Source organism: Protopterus annectens, chromosome 2.part0 (genome assembly GCF_019279795.1).
Source record: "Protopterus annectens isolate FY-2018-M chromosome 2.part0, PAN1.0, whole genome shotgun sequence".
NCBI classification, from domain to species: Eukaryota; Metazoa; Chordata; order Ceratodontiformes; family Protopteridae; genus Protopterus; species Protopterus annectens.
In genome coordinates this window covers 1,614,953,783-1,614,972,305 of record NC_056728.1, presented here as the reverse complement: position 1 = coordinate 1,614,972,305, position 18,523 = coordinate 1,614,953,783, and the positions used below count along the sequence as shown (strand labels likewise).

The 18,523-nt window shown below is 45.4% G+C and overlaps 1 protein-coding gene across 1 annotated transcript in view; it reads right to left on the bottom strand.

The window, feature by feature from the left end:
- Positions 1-18,523, bottom strand: part of RB1CC1 (RB1 inducible coiled-coil 1) — a gene marked incomplete in the record, with an annotated part of 2,392,675 nt that overhangs the window by 241,148 nt on the left and 2,133,004 nt on the right.

Here is an 18,523-nt window from a genome sequence, read left to right as displayed (position 1 = left end):
AACTTGGAGCATCAGAGGCAAAGGGGGGTAAGTATAAAGAAGACCGGGGGGCCAAGAATGCACCAGAGCGTCTCTTGGGGTATCTCCAGGAGGAGGGATTAGAGCGAAAAAACTGCCGCACTTGGTGTTTGAGGGAGACGCAAAAAGATCGCAACAAAGAGTTCCCCACCGTGCGAAGATGCATTTCGCTACCTGAGCATTGAGAGACCACTCGTAGGGGGAGAGAATGGTGCGACTGAGCTTGTCCGCCAGGATGTTGGACCGACCCGGAATATGCGTTGCAATGAGAAAGCGGTCGGTGGAGATTGCCCATTCCCACACTCTCATGGCTTCTCGACAAAGAGGGTAAGACCTGGTTCCCCCCTGCTTGTTGATATACCAGACGACAGACATGTTGTCCGACTGAATTGCAATAGTTCCCAAGGGAAGAAAGGCCTGAAGTGCTTGCAACGCTAAGAGCACTGCTCTCATCTCTAGAACATTGATATGCAGTAAGGTCTCGGAATCGTTCCACGTGCCTTGGACCGTCCGGCCTGCAAATTGCCCCCCCCCCACCCGAGGTGGGAGGCGTCTGTGGTCACCGTGGCGAGAGGGGGAGAAGCACAAAAGGGGCGGCCTCCGTGGAGATCTGGTGAGTGGAGCCACCACAGGAGGGACCGCTTGCAAACCTTGCTGATCGCAATGGGATGATGCATAGGGAGAGCAAGATAAGACCACTGAACTAGGCGTGTCCATTGAAGGACCCGCATATTGAACCTGGCGAGAGGAAGAAGAGCTATCGCTGCTGCCATGGACCCTAGAGCTCTCAGGACCAACTCCGCCGGAACTGAGCTGGAGTTGAGAATGGCCTGCACCTGGAGTTGCAGATTCTGAATTCTGTCCGCAGTGAGGAAGGCTCTTAACCGTCTCGTGTCTAACCTGACACCTATAAAATCTATGAACTGCGTAGGGGCTAGGTTGGACTTCTCTGTATTTATTGTGATGCCCAGACGGGGAGCTAGATGGAGAAAGGAGTCTCGTGCCAATAATAGTAGATGCCTTGTTGGAGCGGTGAGAAGCCAGTCGTCCAGGTAAGGAAAGACCTGCACCCCCTGAAGCCTCAGGTGGGCCGCTACCACTGCTAATACCTTGGTGAACACCCTGGGGGCTGTGGTGAGACCAAAGGGAAGGACCCGGAATTGGTAGTGACTGGCTCCCAGCCGGAAGCGGAGAAACCTCCTGGAGCGCCTGTCCATTAGAATATGGTAGTACGCATCCTTGAGGTCTATAGAGCACATCCAGTGATTTTCTCCCAGAAGGGGGAGAATAGACTGTAAGGTAACCATTCGGAACTTCTCCTTGGGAACTGCCAGGTTCAAGAGTGAAAGGTCTAGTATTGGTCGTAGATCCCGTGTCTTTTTTGGCACTAAAAAGAACCTGGAGTAGAACCCTGATCCGATCTGGTCTGGGGGGACGGGCTGGATGGCTCTTTTCTTTAGCAGATGGCCAATTTCTGCTAAAGCGGCCTCCCTCTGACCGGGTGGAACGTCGGGGAGGGACTTCAATTTTGGAAGGTGATGAAATGGGATGCGGTAACCTCTGGATATGATGCGGAGGACCCAGCGGTCTGATGTTATGGACTCCCATGCCGCTAGGTGCTCCGAAAAACGTCCCCCGACTGCCTCCAGAGTGGAGCAGCCGGGCAACCCTTCAGGGCTGCTGCGCGGGCCGTTCAGAGAAGGGTTCTCTGGACCCGAAGTTCCTGGGAGCCCCTCTTCCCCTGGGGCGGCGTCCTCCCTGTCCTCCTCTGCCACGGAAGGACTGGTTGTCCGGAGTGGGTTGGGACTGCTGCGACTTCCGAAACCACATCTTCTTCTGGCCCTTTTGGTTCCTAGAATAGGGCTTCTGGGGCACAGAGAAGCGGATTCCGACGGCAGACAGCGTCTTCCCGTCCTTTTCGCTCTGGGTCAAAGTATTGTGAACAGTTTTGCCAAAAAGGGGTTTTGCCAAAAAGGGCAGAACCATTGAAGGGAGCGTTCGCAAATGACGCCTTGAAGGGCTCCGTGAAATCGCAATGACAGAGCCAGGCTTGACGTCTGGTAACTAGGCCTGTCCCTGCGGCTCTAGCGGCTCCCTCCGTAGCATGGGACAGTAGCCGCATAGAGGTATTAGTCACGGACCTGAGAGTGGCCATACGGGTGGAGTGCAACAATTTGTCCTCCTCCGACATGGACTCTGGGGGGGATGCAGCGTATTCCTTGATGACATCGCGCTGCATCCGAATCACATGTGCCAGGTAGTTCAGCGCCCTCACTGAAAAGGTCGCTGAACTAAACATCCGCTTCCCCAAGCGGTCCATCATCCGAGACTCCTTGCTCGGGGGGTGGACTGAGGGGCTCTCCTGAGCAAGTTCCCTCTTGGTGGCTGCCGCCGTCAACATGGCATCTACCGGAGGCCCTTTACTCCAGTGGGCACGGTCAGCCGGGGGGCTAAGTATACGGTCAGGCCTTTTGGGGATTGGCTCCACGGTGTCCGGATCCTTCCACACCCTGGTGGTAATCAGGTCCACCAGGGGGTCGGCAGGAGGTGACACCCAAGAGGTAGACGGGCCCGCTTCAAATGCCTCCAAGAACACGGACTCATCCGAGGAAGACTTGGGGGCAGACCACCCCCCTCTTATCCGAAGCATTTCCATGATGTCTCCAAAGGAGACATCCTCGGGGGGTGATCTTGGGGAGCCTTCCCCTTCCTCCAAATCCGTGTCTTCTGTGAGAGACTCGGGGGAGTCTATGTGCCTCCTTTTGCACGTATGCTTGCGAGGGGCATCCTCCGGGGGGCTGTCAGAAGATCCCTCGCAAGCAGTGTCATGTTCCAAAGGAACAACTTGGGGCAAAGGAGCGGGCTGTCCCAGTGGCCGGATGGTGGAAGCCTGGCCCAGTGCAGATGGAGCGCGGGACGGAGCCGAAGCAAGTGCCGGGGGTCCGGAAACCCTCAACAGGGCCCTCTCCACTACATCAAAAGCCGAGGGGGAGCCGACCTCGACCAAAGGATCCGATAATCGGCTCCCCCTAGGATCCGAAGAGTGGATCGGAGCCGGCGCCGAAGCAATCGGATCCGAGGGGACAGTGCGCTCCGACACGGACGGCGCTGAAGGAGCACTGATCCCCCCGGATCCGAAGCTCGGATCCAGGCTCCGAGAGGTCGGATCCAGCACTCGAGGGCAGGGTCGGATCCGGTACCTAGTACTATCAGCGCCACCCACCCCGCCCGGCTGCTCGGCTCCAACTGCTCCAAACCCGGGTAGCGGGTCGGAGAAGGAGCTATAGGCTTAAAGAAAGGGGTCGGGCTCCCACCCAGAGGGGGAGGAGGCAAGAGCACTCCCATCTGCATCTGGGCCTGGATGAACCTTCTCATCATCCGGTCCAGATCAGCATCAGATAAACTGTACGTAGATTTCGACGAGGCTACCGAGGTAGGCCTTGAGTGCCTCCTCGATAGCCTCGACGGAGATCGGGTCTCCTCCTCCTCAGGTCCCGGTAAAAAGCACACAGGAGACCGGAGCCGAGGAGGGGGGAGAACCAGCAGACAAGGAGGCCGGAGGAGAAGCCCGCTTGGCAGGCGGGGCCGAAACAGAGGTCTTGGCCCGCCGCTTATGGTGCTTCTCCCTCTGGTCCTTCCTTCTTGCTTCCCTCTCCTCCAAACCACTAGAGGGAGGTTGAGTCCCAGGTGGAGGAGGGGGAGCCGGAGAGGAGGGAACCGTAGCCACGGTACCCCCCGAAGGAGCGGTAGCCGGAGCCGAGTCGGGGGCAAAAGTCCCGCCAGGACCAGCTTCGACCTCCGCTCCTTCAATGCCCTGGGGTTGAACCCTGCACAAATGGAACATCCAGAAGTGAGGTATTCAACCCCAAGGCATCGAACGCACCGAGTGTGGCCATCAGCAGGGGAAAGCTTATGGCCACACTTGGAGCACTTTGAAAAAACTGCCTTAGGTGGTTCAGACATCCTAAGGAAACTAGTTTCTTTACTCTAAATAAACTGACAGAAAAAACCTTAAATTTAACACTGAAATAGAAGTTATGAACACTTAGCTGTGGAGCTCTCGGAAACCAATCTGGTCACCAGCGCGGCAAACTAGATCTGAGGTCATGTAGGGAGAGCAGGGCATTATGGGTGAGGGGAGGAGCTGAGAGCTCGGATCCATAGCTGGAAAACCATGCCGGTTCGGATCCGATATCGGATCCATAACCCACAGGTTGCAGACAAATGAATCTCCTACCTCAGATCTCTAGGTTTAAGAAAATTCATCTTTAAACTGTTGACAGAAAAAGAGTGAGAAGGATGGTTGGTAGCAATAGCTGTGCCTTTGTCCATGGTCAATATGGCTTCTACAAGAACAATGTTAGAGGGCGAGGGAGATGGTGATGGGCATTCTGTTTGTTGCAAAAGATGAGTCACCAGCTTCACCCATCTCCAACCAAAAGGATGAAGTGGTGGTTCATTCTGAGTTATCCATCTCTTTAGGAGCTTTATCCTCAGCTTCTTTTTAGCCGGAGAATTAAATACTGATGCTAAAGAAGAGGACAACATACCTACATGTGCCAATAACCACTTGTTTTCCAAATAATGGCTAAGGATTCATAGGTTTATACTAGGTTAATGACCACCATGGTCTTTAGAAGTCTAGCCAGGCAACCCAATCTAGTCCGTCTCCAAGTAACTTGGATGCCTGTATGGTGGAGACCCTTAGTGAGAAGGTAGCTAATCGTTATGTGGTGGGGAGGGGGGCATGTTAGTTGGAGATTAATTTACTGCTGACAAGTAACTTGGATGCCTGTATGGTGGAGACCCTTAGTGAGAAAGTAGCTAATCGTTATGTGGTAGTGGGGGGGGGTATTGTTAGTTGGAGATTAATTTACTGCTGACCTCTGTCCATCAGAAAGACTAGTGACAAACCAGGGGTGAATATGCAATTTCCCATCCAATGATCAAGCTTTTGTATGAGTAGGTTCAGGGATAAACTCTGTTTTACGCAGACTGGGAGCTTATTCCACTGTGCAAGGATCCTTTGAGAGACATATTAATCTCTCCAACATGTCCTATTTATTGCACAGGCAAAGTTCAGGTACTTGTATCTAGTGTTTCTGGTGCTGTTTGTTTTGAAGATGTACAACAGATCCCTCACAGCTGGATCTGAGACTGCCTTATACACAAGGCGTAGATGACTTTGCGTTAACCTGTAGGAGACGAAGTATAGAGCCTTAAGCTGATTTGTGTAGGACATGGTATTTGCATCTTGGATTCTCGTGGTGAGGAAACTGAGGGCATTTCAACTGTTGCAGGTGCCTGGTTATGTACATGCCAAAAAGTGCAGATTCTAAAGCAACTTCTGAGAGTTTCAGGAGCAAAACCTTGATAAACCCTGACATGCCTTAATGTCACATTCTGCCTCAAGACATGCACTAAAAGCTATCATGATAGTCTCAGTAAAGAGTATATTTCCCATAGTCAGACTTACATTTTTGTCACAGAAGTATGCTAAAAAAATATATATATGCATATAATACAGATGCTAAAATATAGGAATAAAGAATAACCCATAAGTTACATATCTATCTGAGGTTCGGAGACTATAATCAATGAAATAGAAAAACTGTTTGTGACACTGACGAATGTCTGCATAAAGGAACAGGGTATGAAAGCTCTGAAAATGGAACAGATGTATGCACCCCTTGTACCCAAATGCACGCATGTGCCTAGGGCAGATGAACAGGATCTGGGGAAGGATCCTGAGCTTTAAAAGGCTGGCCAGCTGTATAGGACTTTTGTGGGGAAAGTCCCAGATGTTAAGAATACTTTTCAAATTATCAGGTAACCCATGTCTCATAAATATAGGCTCTAATGCATTAACTCCACCTGCAGTTTTTGTCTCTCTCAGTCTGACCAATTCAGAAAAGTCTGAATAATACTGTATGCAAACAAGAGACACAGATTCTTTGAAATAAACAAAATTTGTACCCATATGACTCCTTGGATGATATGGAACTAAGCACTCTGTTATTGCTTCCCTGGACTGCTGTTACTGCACAGAATGCAGACAGCAACACACTGCACTACTTGTCCCAAATGCATTGACATTCTTGGCCAAATAAATATCTGCCACTTTCTTTGCACTTTACTTTTTCCAGCTGAGATCCCTTTAATCATTCAAGCCTTTTTTTCTCTCATTTGATTAGGAATAACTGTTCTGTCATCTCTGAACTTCAAGCCCTGAACACGGAGTACTTCTTCACTGAAAAAGCAGAATTCTTTCCAGAGTGATGACCTTTACTTTGGCCAGTCTTTCACGGCAGTGTCTTTCAGTAGCTGCATTTCTAAAGTCAGTATTAGTACGAGTGAAATTCTTCCTCTGATGCTGGTAAAAGCAATGTTTACCCAATGGAGCTCTACTTCTGCTTCTAGCAAATCTTGACTTTCTGGTAAATAAGCTACTCAACATAATGACTGTGTAATTCTTTGAATGGTCTGTATATCAAATTTCAATCATATGTCTCTAGATGAAGCAACATCCTCTGCGATTTTGGAGTTGAAGATGCTTTTGTAATGATTTGTGGGCCTGTTTTCAGTTGATATTTTTACTGAAGACATTCTTGGAACTATTTGCATCCATACAGTTTTGCTGACAATCCCTTTTCTGCCTGAGCACTTCTCTTTTTTCTACCTTAACCCATAGGCAACTGGTCTATTCTCATGTAGGATTACAACTCCTATGCTATTCTGACTGCAGTTTAAATGCAGCATAACTGGCTTACTAGTATCACAGTATTTTAGCTCATTGGTATATTTGACTACTTTTCTGAGCATTGTCAAACTCTCCTCCTACAGCTCTACTGCATCTTACTCTAACAATATTCCTAAAATGGCAATTATCTCAAGCATGTATAGGATTATAGTAGGCTATTAGGTTAATGGCCCTGGGGCCCTTACAAGCCTAGCCAAGAGTATATCCCCAAAAAGAAACCTTAGTCAGCACCTACTGCCCGTCAATGAGGGATACAGGTGGAACCCCTGGGAAAATTTTGGTTTCCCATCCACTCATCAAGGTTGCGTTTGAAGAGGGTCAGTGAGATACTCTGATGTGTATGGGAAGTCTATTCCAGAGACAGGGCAACCTCTGGGAGACATACCTGTCACTCCAGCAGGTTTTGTTGACGTTGTATATTAGATTCAGGCCTTTCGAGCGGGTAACAGTACAAACTTTGCAAGATATGGCTTCATTCCTACAAATATCAGATGACTGCCTGTCTTCTGGCCTTGGCATTTGCACAATTGCTCAGTTTTTTTTCCTGGACCATGCTTAGTCTCTCAGAAGTCAGAATATGAATAATTTGCTTCAAATCTGTCACCTTATTCTGCACTTGCTCCAGTTTAATTTGAAATTATGCTGCTTTAATCTAGTTAGGAGCATTATCAGCTTCATCATACTCAATATATCTGAACGAACAATAAATACATGCTTACGATAACAACTGATCAGTATGAGCAGAGCTATTCACAGTAATATTTGGGACTACAGTTGCAGGTATTATGACTGCATAGTACTTTAAACTATCAGAGACTCTTACACTCCTCCTAGTATTTCATAATGCACAACACCAGTGTCCATTTCCACATATAAGGCAGCAACAGTTCAAAAAGGGTCAAGAAACACAATTAAACGCAAACACCATGGTAGGGGGCAGGGCAGGTTGTTACTGAGGACAGCCCTACTTCTACAAATCCACTGCTGTGGCCAGAATAGAACTTTCATATTTGAAAGGAGCAAGGCCATCCTCAGTAACCTCTAAGTGTGTCCCAAGCTCTTCAAAATGGGAAGTCTAGGTCAGAATATTCTACAACACAATGACTCCAAAGGAGGCTTTGGACTTGGAAGCCAAGCCCAGTTGTATTACTTGGTGCAAATATTCAAGGCAGCGGTTGCTCAGATACCAAGTATTGAAACATTCCAGGCTGCTAAGGAGCCCAATGCCCTGATGCAACAGTATGTGGGCCAGGCAAGAGTGTCCCATAAAAGGTGTAATAGACATGGATGCACAGGGAAGCCAAAGCCACTTAGAAAGCCTGCTCTTAAAACTTTTTTCCCAAGATTCCGAGATTAAAGGAAATACAGAGCTACAAAATTGCTGCTATACATCAAACCAATGGAAATGATACTCCGCCCCGTTGGCATGCTCTGGAAAAAAAGACAAGTGAATATTCTGCTTAAAGCAAAACACAGAAACCACAAATGAATGAAGAAATTATGGATGGGTATAAAGAAAAACATGGTCTTTATGGAAGAAAAGGTACTGAAATTCAGTACACAGAACATAAAGCTTCAGAGATTCTCCAGGAAGAGGTAACACCTACCAGAAGTACAGTCTCCCAAAAGTTCTGTGGTCAGTTTCAAGGAAGCCTTGATAAGCTTTTCCAACATAAAATAAGGGTCCCACAGACAAAACAGGAAATTATTTTTGAGGCCTTACAGATTTTCAAGGAAGCTAAAGCACCATCTTAGCCAAAGAGAAAACTGGAAATGGCAGCCAAGTGGACTTTGACAAAAGAAAGATTTAAGATTAAATACAAAAATTTCAGCTGAACAGTCCAACATTACTGGAACTGAAGTGAAAATAGGGATTCAACCATTTGGATTATGCCCAAACAGAAAAATTTCTCCACAAATCGATGTACATTTTCCTTGTACTGGGCTTCTGAATAGAAGTGATAGAAACAACCCTCTCTGAAAAGAAGGGTCATGAGTAATTACAGTAGAGCATTGATTATCTGAACGTCAGTTATCCGAATACAGCCTTCCTATAAGTTGTGGCATTGCATCTCTTTGTACGTCTTTCCTACCGCTCAGAATTTAACGTTTGTTGCTGCTGCACGGATTCGTTACTGCTTCCACTTCACACATTTATCATCTATGATGATGCATCCTATACTGTACTTGGTTATCTACTGCATTCATAGTTCAAGTATTCTGGCATTCTTCATTTGCTATGAACTTGGATTAAACCAGCAACATTTTTCTCAACCTCTGAGCATTCAAAAAAAAAAAAAAAAATTGCAGCACCGGTCAAAAAAAGTTATTTTCTTCAAAGAATAATATGTTCAGTACTTTAATCCCCTGTAGTAACTTAAGGAAAACATATTGGCTATCTTAATTTGGAGATTAGTTCAGTTAAATGCAGTTTTATTTTAATAGCTAATGCAATTTGGGGCTGATTCGGTGTTTGAAATGGCTGTTACTGTAATGCTGGTGTTAGAAAAGTGAAGGTTTTGCTTATGGGATGTGTAGGATTAAGTGCTGCAGTAACTTACTTGAATTCTGTGTTGAAGTAGTCACTGTATGTGTGGGTTGGACTGAGGGCGCGACATTTTAAGCCAGTACTGAGTCGTGTACTATATACAGTTTGTCATGGGCTTGGTTCATGTATTGATGTATGTAGCCTTGGACTGGTCTGAGTTTTATAAAGGGAATTTAGAAACATAGGAATAACACCTTTAAACATCTGAAGGCAAAAATTGAAGTGGTTTGCCTAAATCATAGTTTTTATCCAGTTCAGTTATATGTTTGATAATCCAAACAGTCTGATTATCCAAACTACCCTAGGTTCCCAATCAATTTGGATAATCAACTCTCTACTGTATTGGAACTCTGGAAACCAAACAACTGTTATATGTCTGGGTGAGACCTTCCTGATGTAAGAGACAATAAAGCTTTGGTTAGTATCACAAACAACTGCTTCTACAGCAGAAGAAATAGACCATAAAGGATCCAGAAGGGCCAAGGCCCATACCAAACAATGACACAAACTGGCCTTGAGCAGCTTTGGCCTGCGAGTAATCCATGTCGGCACAGGATATGAAGAAAAACAAAGATGAACTCCCTTGGCTTCAGGGTAATTGAGGCTACAAAAACTAGTGTTGAACTGGAAGATTTGTGAGATCTGAAGACTAATAGGGTTGTGGATACAAGAATGGTAGCTGTTCCTAGGTCTCTAGGTTGGAAATAACTACCCAGCCAAATGCTGCTATACCAACGCAACTATTTTAACTAGCATTAGTTACCAGTGTGTAGAAGCCCACCTGACAGTTAGGAGCCCCATAATCAAGGACATGGAAATAACCCAAACCTCCCTGTCAGAAACTGATATGACAAAAGATGGGGACAGGACAAGTCAACTGGCCTGTTTACCTGAAGGGGGAATTGTGGCCCTGTCTGAAACCTGTAACACTGCCTTCTTTACTGAAGGCCCAATTGAGCTGAAAGACACCTCAAAGTAGGAACGAAGTGGCCAGACCTTCCTGACCTCCTTGCAACAACCATCTAGTACTACCACCTAGGAACACAATTTATGAGAGATCCAGTTACATTAAGAACCTAGAGTTCATGCTCTCTCCCTCACAAGCTGGTATATCTGGCACTGAGAAGGTTGTCAACACAATCACTAAACCTCAAATACCATCTACAACTACACAACACACACCCACATATGCGCAGGTGCTCAAAAAAACAAACCCAAAGGCGACCTCGGGCAAAAACACATGCAAACTCCACAACCCTCCACACAACATACCACGCATAGTCCACAAACCTGGGTCTCACAACCACTACGGCCCAACCATAAACCCAACATATTAGTCATTGGAAACTCCACTGTGAGATGCACAGGTGTGCCTATCACCAGGATGGATAAGGAGAAAGTCATGGTTAGTTGTGTGTCAGGTGCAAGAATTCGCCATATCACACACGCACTCAAGTCTCTCAACAACAGGTACTGTTATGACTCTGTCACAGTCAATGTTGGTGTGAACGATTTGAGATGTACCTCCCTGGGCTATATGAAGAGACACATGACTGAGCTTGCTGAATACGTGTCCCAGGCAGGTATGTCTCTAGCCTTAAGCAGCATTCTACCATCACCCAGAATGATGCCTCAATACAAACAGAAAATGACTAACTTTAACAACTGGCTTAGTGTCTGGTGTCATTCCAGGGGCATCCAGTACATGACAGGCTGGGAAGATATAATAGGCAGACCAAGATGCTATGCTAGAGATGGCCTGCATCTGTCTCACTTGGGCTTCAGGCATCTGGCAAAAGCCCCTGCCTACCCCATAGTGCCTTTTTTAGGAAAACTCATGAGGTCAATACTACCAATATAAAACTTTCAACAAAACGCAAATTAAATGTCATCCTGCTAAATGATACGAGTCTACACATGAAATTGTACCCATTGCAAGCATTCTTAACTCTAGAAGATGCTGACATTTGTGCAGTCGCATAAACCTGGTTCAAATCTGCAGACAGCACCCCAGCCTTACCTGGTTACTCATCCTATCATACATTCAGACCCCAAACTGTGGGCAGCAAAGCCAAAGGAGGTGGAGTTTAAATATACATTAAAGAAACATACATTTTCAGGCTGGTCAAACAGTATGATGCACAGGAGACACTCCAGGTGTGGTTAACCATTGACAAGACCCCTATTCAATTAATAGCTAGCTACAGGCTCCCAAATTTGACTCAAGATGCCCACTCCACCTATCTGAATGTCTTTGAATCTATCAAGAGTCAACCCTTTACCATGATCCTGGGCGACTTTAACTACCCAACCACAGACTGGAAAAACTACTCATGCCAGAACACAAATGCCCAGAGACTCCTTAATTTTATCAATGCAAATGCCTTGGAACAGCTATTTGATACCCCCCCACAAGAGGTGAAAATATCTTGGACTTTGTATTAACCAACATGAGTAACCACTGCAGCACCCCTCCAGTATCATTCTCCCTAGTAAAGTCCGAACATAATGCGGTCACTTTCGAAGTTACCATCTCCCCTGACCCTCCTCTACCTAGGGTCAAATAAAAAAAACTTTTCTAAAGCTGATTACAACTTCCTGAGGGATGGTATAAACAGCTTCACAACCCCTGCCCCTCTGTAGGAACTGGCACCAATGTCCAAATCTACACCAAAGTACTATACCAGCATTTACATGGATGCGTGGAATCAGGAACACCTGACAGGGCAAAATCATCCTCTGCAAGGAAAAGTAAACCTGTATGGTGGACACCTGCAACAAATAAACTATATAACAAAAGGTAAAAAATTGCTGTCCAGGGGCTAGAAGAGGCAGTTGCCCAATTGGAAGCAATCTCTCCTTAGCTGGAACAAGCAAATAAGAGCACTAGTGAAATCCTCTAAAGCCAACTTCAAGTCCAACTTGGCCACATCTACTAGAGACAATCATAAGGCCTTCTTCACATATGTCCACAATCTCAAACTTAGCACCTAGATCTGTTCAGAATTGGTGGTCTAGGATACCACATACACAAATGCTGTAGATATAACCCACCTATTGGATGACAGATTCAGCAAAAACTTCACCCCTCTGCCTCCCATCAGTAAATCAGGACATCCCCAGCACCTGCTTCCACCCCTTATCTCTAGGGAACAGGTAATCACTGCCCTCTCAAAGGCAAAAAATATAGCCTCCATGGGACCCGTTAACATCCCAGGCTGCATCCTACATGAACTCAGGCATGAACTTGCAGCACCATTAGGCACTCTATTCAACCAAAGCCTGAGTACCGGCTTTCTCCCAGCTGAATGGAGGACAACCACTCTCATCCCTTTACACAAAGGTGGAGCGTCACCGATCTGGGAAATTATAGATCCATCAGCCTAACTAGCCTAATCTGCAAGGCCATGGAATGGATTATCATGGACCTCATTAACAGGTATATTGGCAAACTCCAAACACTCAACCCCACACAGTTTGGCTTTGTCAAGGGGAGGTCATGTCAGTTAAATCTGGACGACTTTTTGGCACAGTCACCACAGCCATGGATGAAGTGAAGATGGTGCACAATGCCTATCTTGACCTGGCCAAAGCCTTTGACACTATTCCCCACTCGGGCATAAAAGATAAACTTTCTCAACTAGGCATCGATCCATATGTTACCAGATGGGTAGCAAACTCGCTCACTGATAGAACCCACCTAATTAAAATAGGGGAAACCACCTCAAGCAGCAGACCCGTAAAAAGCGGCGTGTCCCAGGGATTGGTAATGGGGCCCTGTTATTCGGGACGTACTTCTCTGAAGTGCAGGCCAAAACCAGTGGGCTATGGCTGACCAGGTTTGGAGATGACTGCAAGGTGGGCATGGTCATCAATTCCCCAAGTGATGTGGACGTCCTCCAAGAGGGTCTCACCCACACAAATGACTGGTGCCAGAAACATGGCCTCAAGCTGAATACTAAAAAATGCATTATCATCCCCTTTGGGGAGAGTGACATCTCCACACATAACATTAACAATGTCCTAAGCACATAATCAGTCGTGAGGGATTTGGGCACCTAAATTGATAGCAACCAGACTTTTGATCACCATGTTGCTTCTGTTGTACGGAAAGCTTTCTACATGGCCCACCTCATAGGTAAGGGCATCTCATCCAGGGACAAGTAGGTCATAACATCCCTGTATTCTTCCCTTATAAGGCCAATTATCGAGTACAATGCCCCCTTCAGCATGTACCTTGCAAAGCACATGTAGCAGATAGACAGACCACAGAGGTCCTTCACCAGGAGAATCCAGGACCTCAAAAATCCACCCTACACAGATAGGCTATAAGCTCTGTCCCTCTACTCGGTCTCATACAGACTCCTCAGAAAAGACCTCTGTCTGGCATACAAAGCAATCTCAGACCCCACCTTGATGGGACTGCTGCATATCCACAAGTCAAGCTCCACTCGAGTAACCTGCTTGCACAACCTCAACCTTGTCTGTAACATCAATAGGACTTGTTGGCGGCACAGATTTGTGTCCCAGAGACTCCCCCATCTGTGGAATAGACTCCCTCTCGACGTCAAGCAGAGTACGTCTTTACCCCTTTTTAACTGCAACCTGGATAATTGGATGGGAAAAAGAAAACACGCCCCTGGGATTCCACCTGTTTCTCTGCTGGACAGGAGCATTGGGTGTTGACTTATCTAAACATGGGCTAAACTCTTGGCTAGGCTTATAAGGGCTTCAGGGGCCAATAGCCTAGTAATCTCCTATGATCCTATGATGTTCCTATGAACAGTCAGCCTCAAACTTGGAAGTGCAAAACCTCTGCTGACTCTCCAACCCATGCCAAATCACTCTCGTCTTTTGAAGCCAAGACAGGACCAGATGTGGAAGTTGATGAAGGAGAGGACTGTGCTGCCAGAGCTTTCTGTTACAAACGGAACCTGAGCTTCTCTAGATAATGTTGAGTAGCTGGCATAAAGCCATATTATGCACTAATCCTTTTAATGGACTTCGCCAATGTAAAACAGAAATAAACATGGCTGATTTGTGATAAGATCAATGTCTAGAAGGAGCATTTATAAAATTGCATTTCTGTAATGGCTAAGGAGAGGCAAGCTCAAAGTAAAACCTAAAAAGGATAAGGCTATCAATACAGCAGAACTCTACTAATGTAGATAGGACATACACAAAAATGAATACAGAAAGTATACATTGCCTTTCTATTTTTAAGGCTAGGACTGAAGACAGGAAGGAGGAGGGATAGAATAAACTTGAGAGAAAAACACCAAAACATATTTCAATGGAAAGCTACACAGACAGTAAAGCAACAAAAATGCACTTATGAACACACTGATAGAAGATGAGAGGAGGGAAACTCAGGGAAGCATCAAGAATCCACGAAAAAAAGCCAATCAGCCTGGGGTTATTTCAGATACTAACGTACAGAACAACAATGATAAAAATACAGGGAGAGGTAGAGCCACCAGAGTTGTCCCATGTGCATCATGGGATATCAGGGAAGGATGCAGTTGCCTAAGACTGGAGTCATATTATCTATGTTTGTGACACCTTCCAAACCTTAAATTAGTTTGCAACAATTCTGTGTAACACCTTTGGTGTTGACAAAAGCACCAGCCTGAAAGCTAAATAATCTGTATTGCTCTAAAGGCAATAAATATCTGTAGTTTGCCTCTTCTAGCTTTGTCTGGTATGCACTCTTGTTTATATATTGCTGTGGGTATTTGTGCATCCACTGGCATCACAAAGGTGAAGAAGGTCAAACAGGGAAGGATCATTCATGGCACAAAAAGCTAAGCACAGTCAGCAATAAGGACTAAGTAAGAGCCAGAGTACGGCTAGAGGCAGGCAGACTACCTGGGGGTTAATGTGATGACTTAAGTGCTGTGATTTTTCTTTGTCAAAAATATTTGGGGCCTCTCTTGCTGGCCAAGATGCTAAAGGGACATTTTTCATTCTTACATGACACAGTCCAGTGGCTTCTTTGTTTGCATCCGTCTGGCCCATTCATTCTGGGAGGAGCTATATAAGCAATTTATTGATGACTCAAAAAAGTTTTATAGAGAACTGGGAAAAAAAAAGGTTAAAGAAATTGAAAGACCACCAAAAAAGAAGAAATAAGATACATTTTGGGGAAGTATTTATGAAGATCCTGTGGAACATAACAAAGATGCTAAATGGATAGAAGAAGTAAAAGAAAGAATAAGAAGTTTAAAAGTACAGGATATGAAGTGGGATGAAGTAATAGCAAGAGAGATTGAAACAAAGTTAAGAAAAGCCTCTAGCTGGAAAACCCCAGGCCCAGATGCAGTACCTAACTTCTGGTTAAAAGTACTAACATCTTTGCACAAAGATTTAGCCATTAGTAAGAACTATTTATATGCGAACCCCAAACAGACACCAACCTGGCTAACAGGAAAAACAATGCTCCTACTGAAGAGTGAACCTGCAGGCTACCCTAAAAATTATAGACCAATGACTTGCCTTAATTAATCAATGGGGTGGCGAAAGCCGACACACTCTGGCTAGGCTTATAAATGCACTCGGGCAGGTAGCCTAGTACCTAACTACCTGCATAGCTACAGTTTCAAATACAGAAAATTCCTGGAAGAACCTCATGCTGATTAAGATCAAACTCAGGAATGGTTAAGGAGAGGTGAATTCAAACCAAAAGATGAAAGGTTAATATTGGCAGCCCAAGATAGTGGACTATGTACATGCTAGTTTACAAAGTCCACTGAACACGTGGGAAGAGACAGACGAATATAGGTTTTGTAAAAAAGAATTGGAAACAGTTGTACACCTTGTTGCTGGTTGTGATACACTAATGGCAGAAGGACTGTATACTGACAGGCATAATAATGTGGCAAGACTGTCACACTGGAGATTGTGCAAACATTATAATATTTAATATTAAAGTAGCTGAAAAACACAGGAAACCTGAGCCACAAAGCATCATAGAAAATGAAGTCTGCATCACATGGGCTCACCCACTACAAACAGTTCAAAAGACAGATGCGAGAAAACCAGACATAATGGTCCATAAAAAGTAGACAAAAGTAGCATTGAATATTGAAATTGCTGTACCCAGTGACTGCAGTTTGTGTACAGAGAGAGATAAAGTCATAAAATATCAGGATTTGCAGGCAGAAATGAGAGCAATATGGAAGAAAGATGCCCAGACAGTTCCAATAGTAGTAGGAGCAACGGGTCTTATAAAAAAGAATCTACAATCGTATTTAGATATGTTCCCAATACATGTAACTCTGTATGAATTGCAGGAGTCGTCATTACTGGACACATTGCTGGTGCTGTGAAGAGCACTTCTGGCAGACATCAAAGAATGAAACAATACTAATTTCATGAACTTTAATCATACTTTGACTTAGGAATGGGGACCATTCCTGTCCTGGTATTAGAAACCCAAAAATTTGGAGAAATTAAAAAAACGAGAAAGGAGATGGGCATTCTTTAGCCAGGTGAAAGCCATCTACCCTATTTATTCCTACCTGGGAATCCTGAAAGGACCTCCATTCCCCAGCAAGAGTCAAGTGACATGCTATGGGCTAGTTTGCTGGTCCTGGAAAGTGGCTTATCCACTTCCTCTCCTATCAGCATCTCCTTCAAGCTCCACTATCACCATCTCTCTAGGGAAGTGTACCTTCCCATGCCGAATACTCCTCGGCTACATTCTACAAATGCACTACTCAGTGCAGGCTCAGCAGGCTTAGCTCCACTAGATACTACTCATGTGGTGACCCAGCCCAACTCCTTTCCTCCAGGATGGGTGAGCTGGAAGTGGCAGCTCACTACCATCTTCCCCAGCTCTCACAGGCACCAGAGCTGTTAATCGAACTCTGGATATCTGCAGCGTGGTCAGGACTTTCTTTCTTTCTCTCTATGCCAGACAGCTGGCTGGGACTATGACTTCTTTTGCTCTACAGGAAATGCCTCTGGAGATTACCTGGACGATGCATGCTTTCATCCATTCAGGATAAGATATTTTCACCAAAAAAGAAAAACATCAGTCTTCAGGATAATGTCAGTGCATGGCTTACTGCTGACTTAAAATTATATTCAAGCTAGACATACTGCATGGAAAGGCAGAAAAGATCATACTGATGACAAACTTCTAAAACTCCAAAGGCAATGAAGCATTATAAGAATAAAAAGAAATGCCCTCAAAAAACTATTTCAGTGATATGTAAAAAGGCATCTTAGTCACCCCCAAATTTTGTCAGACAATGAGAAGCACAGCCACTAATAAGTTATTTCCAATATGTGCAGCATCTACTGTGCTTAACAACCTAATAAACGACACTGAAGTTATTACTGCTTCCCACCCACGGTCACAGCGCCCATGTTCAACAACAGTTTGAAGACATCATCCATTCCCAAACCCTCATGGCTTCCATGCACAATGGGTATGAGCAGGTTCCCCCCTGCTTGATGATGTATCAAACCATCAACATACTGTCCGTCATAACTGCAATTGTTCCCAGAGGAAGGTAGTCCTGAAAGGCTTGCAAAGTGAGGGGGACCCCCCTCATTTCCAGAAGATTTATGTGCAATTTGGTCTCTGTCGTGGACCACATGCCTTGAACCACCTTTCCCCTGAGAAATGCCCCCTCACTCTGACATGGAGATGCCCATGGTCACCATGGCCAAAGGAGTGGGAAGAATGAATGGCCTTCCAAGATGGAGGTCATCCATAAAGATCCACCATCAGAGATGGCACCTGCAAATCAGAGTGAGCTTGACTGGAGCTGACAGAGGATGGCACTGAATAGACCACTGATCCGTTAGGGTCCACTGGAAAACTCGCATGAAGAACCTGGCCAGGGGTACCAAAAGAATGGTAGTTGACATGGATCCCAGGGCCATAATGACCAGTCAAGCTCGTGGATTCATGGTGTCTAATAAAAGTCGAACCTGCTGTCTCAAGGATAAGATTCTTTGAGAGGGAACGGCTGCTATTTATGTTGTTGCATTTAGCTGCATTCTTATGAGTTCTATATTCTGTACTGGAGTTATCTTGGATTTCACCATATTTACTGTGATCTCCAGGCGGTGAAACAGTGCAACAAAATGGACAGCCTGCAGTAGTTGATGCCTTTTGGGTGCCGTCAGAATCGTCTAGGTAAGGAAACACCTGGAATCCTTGCAGACAAGAGATGAGTTACAAC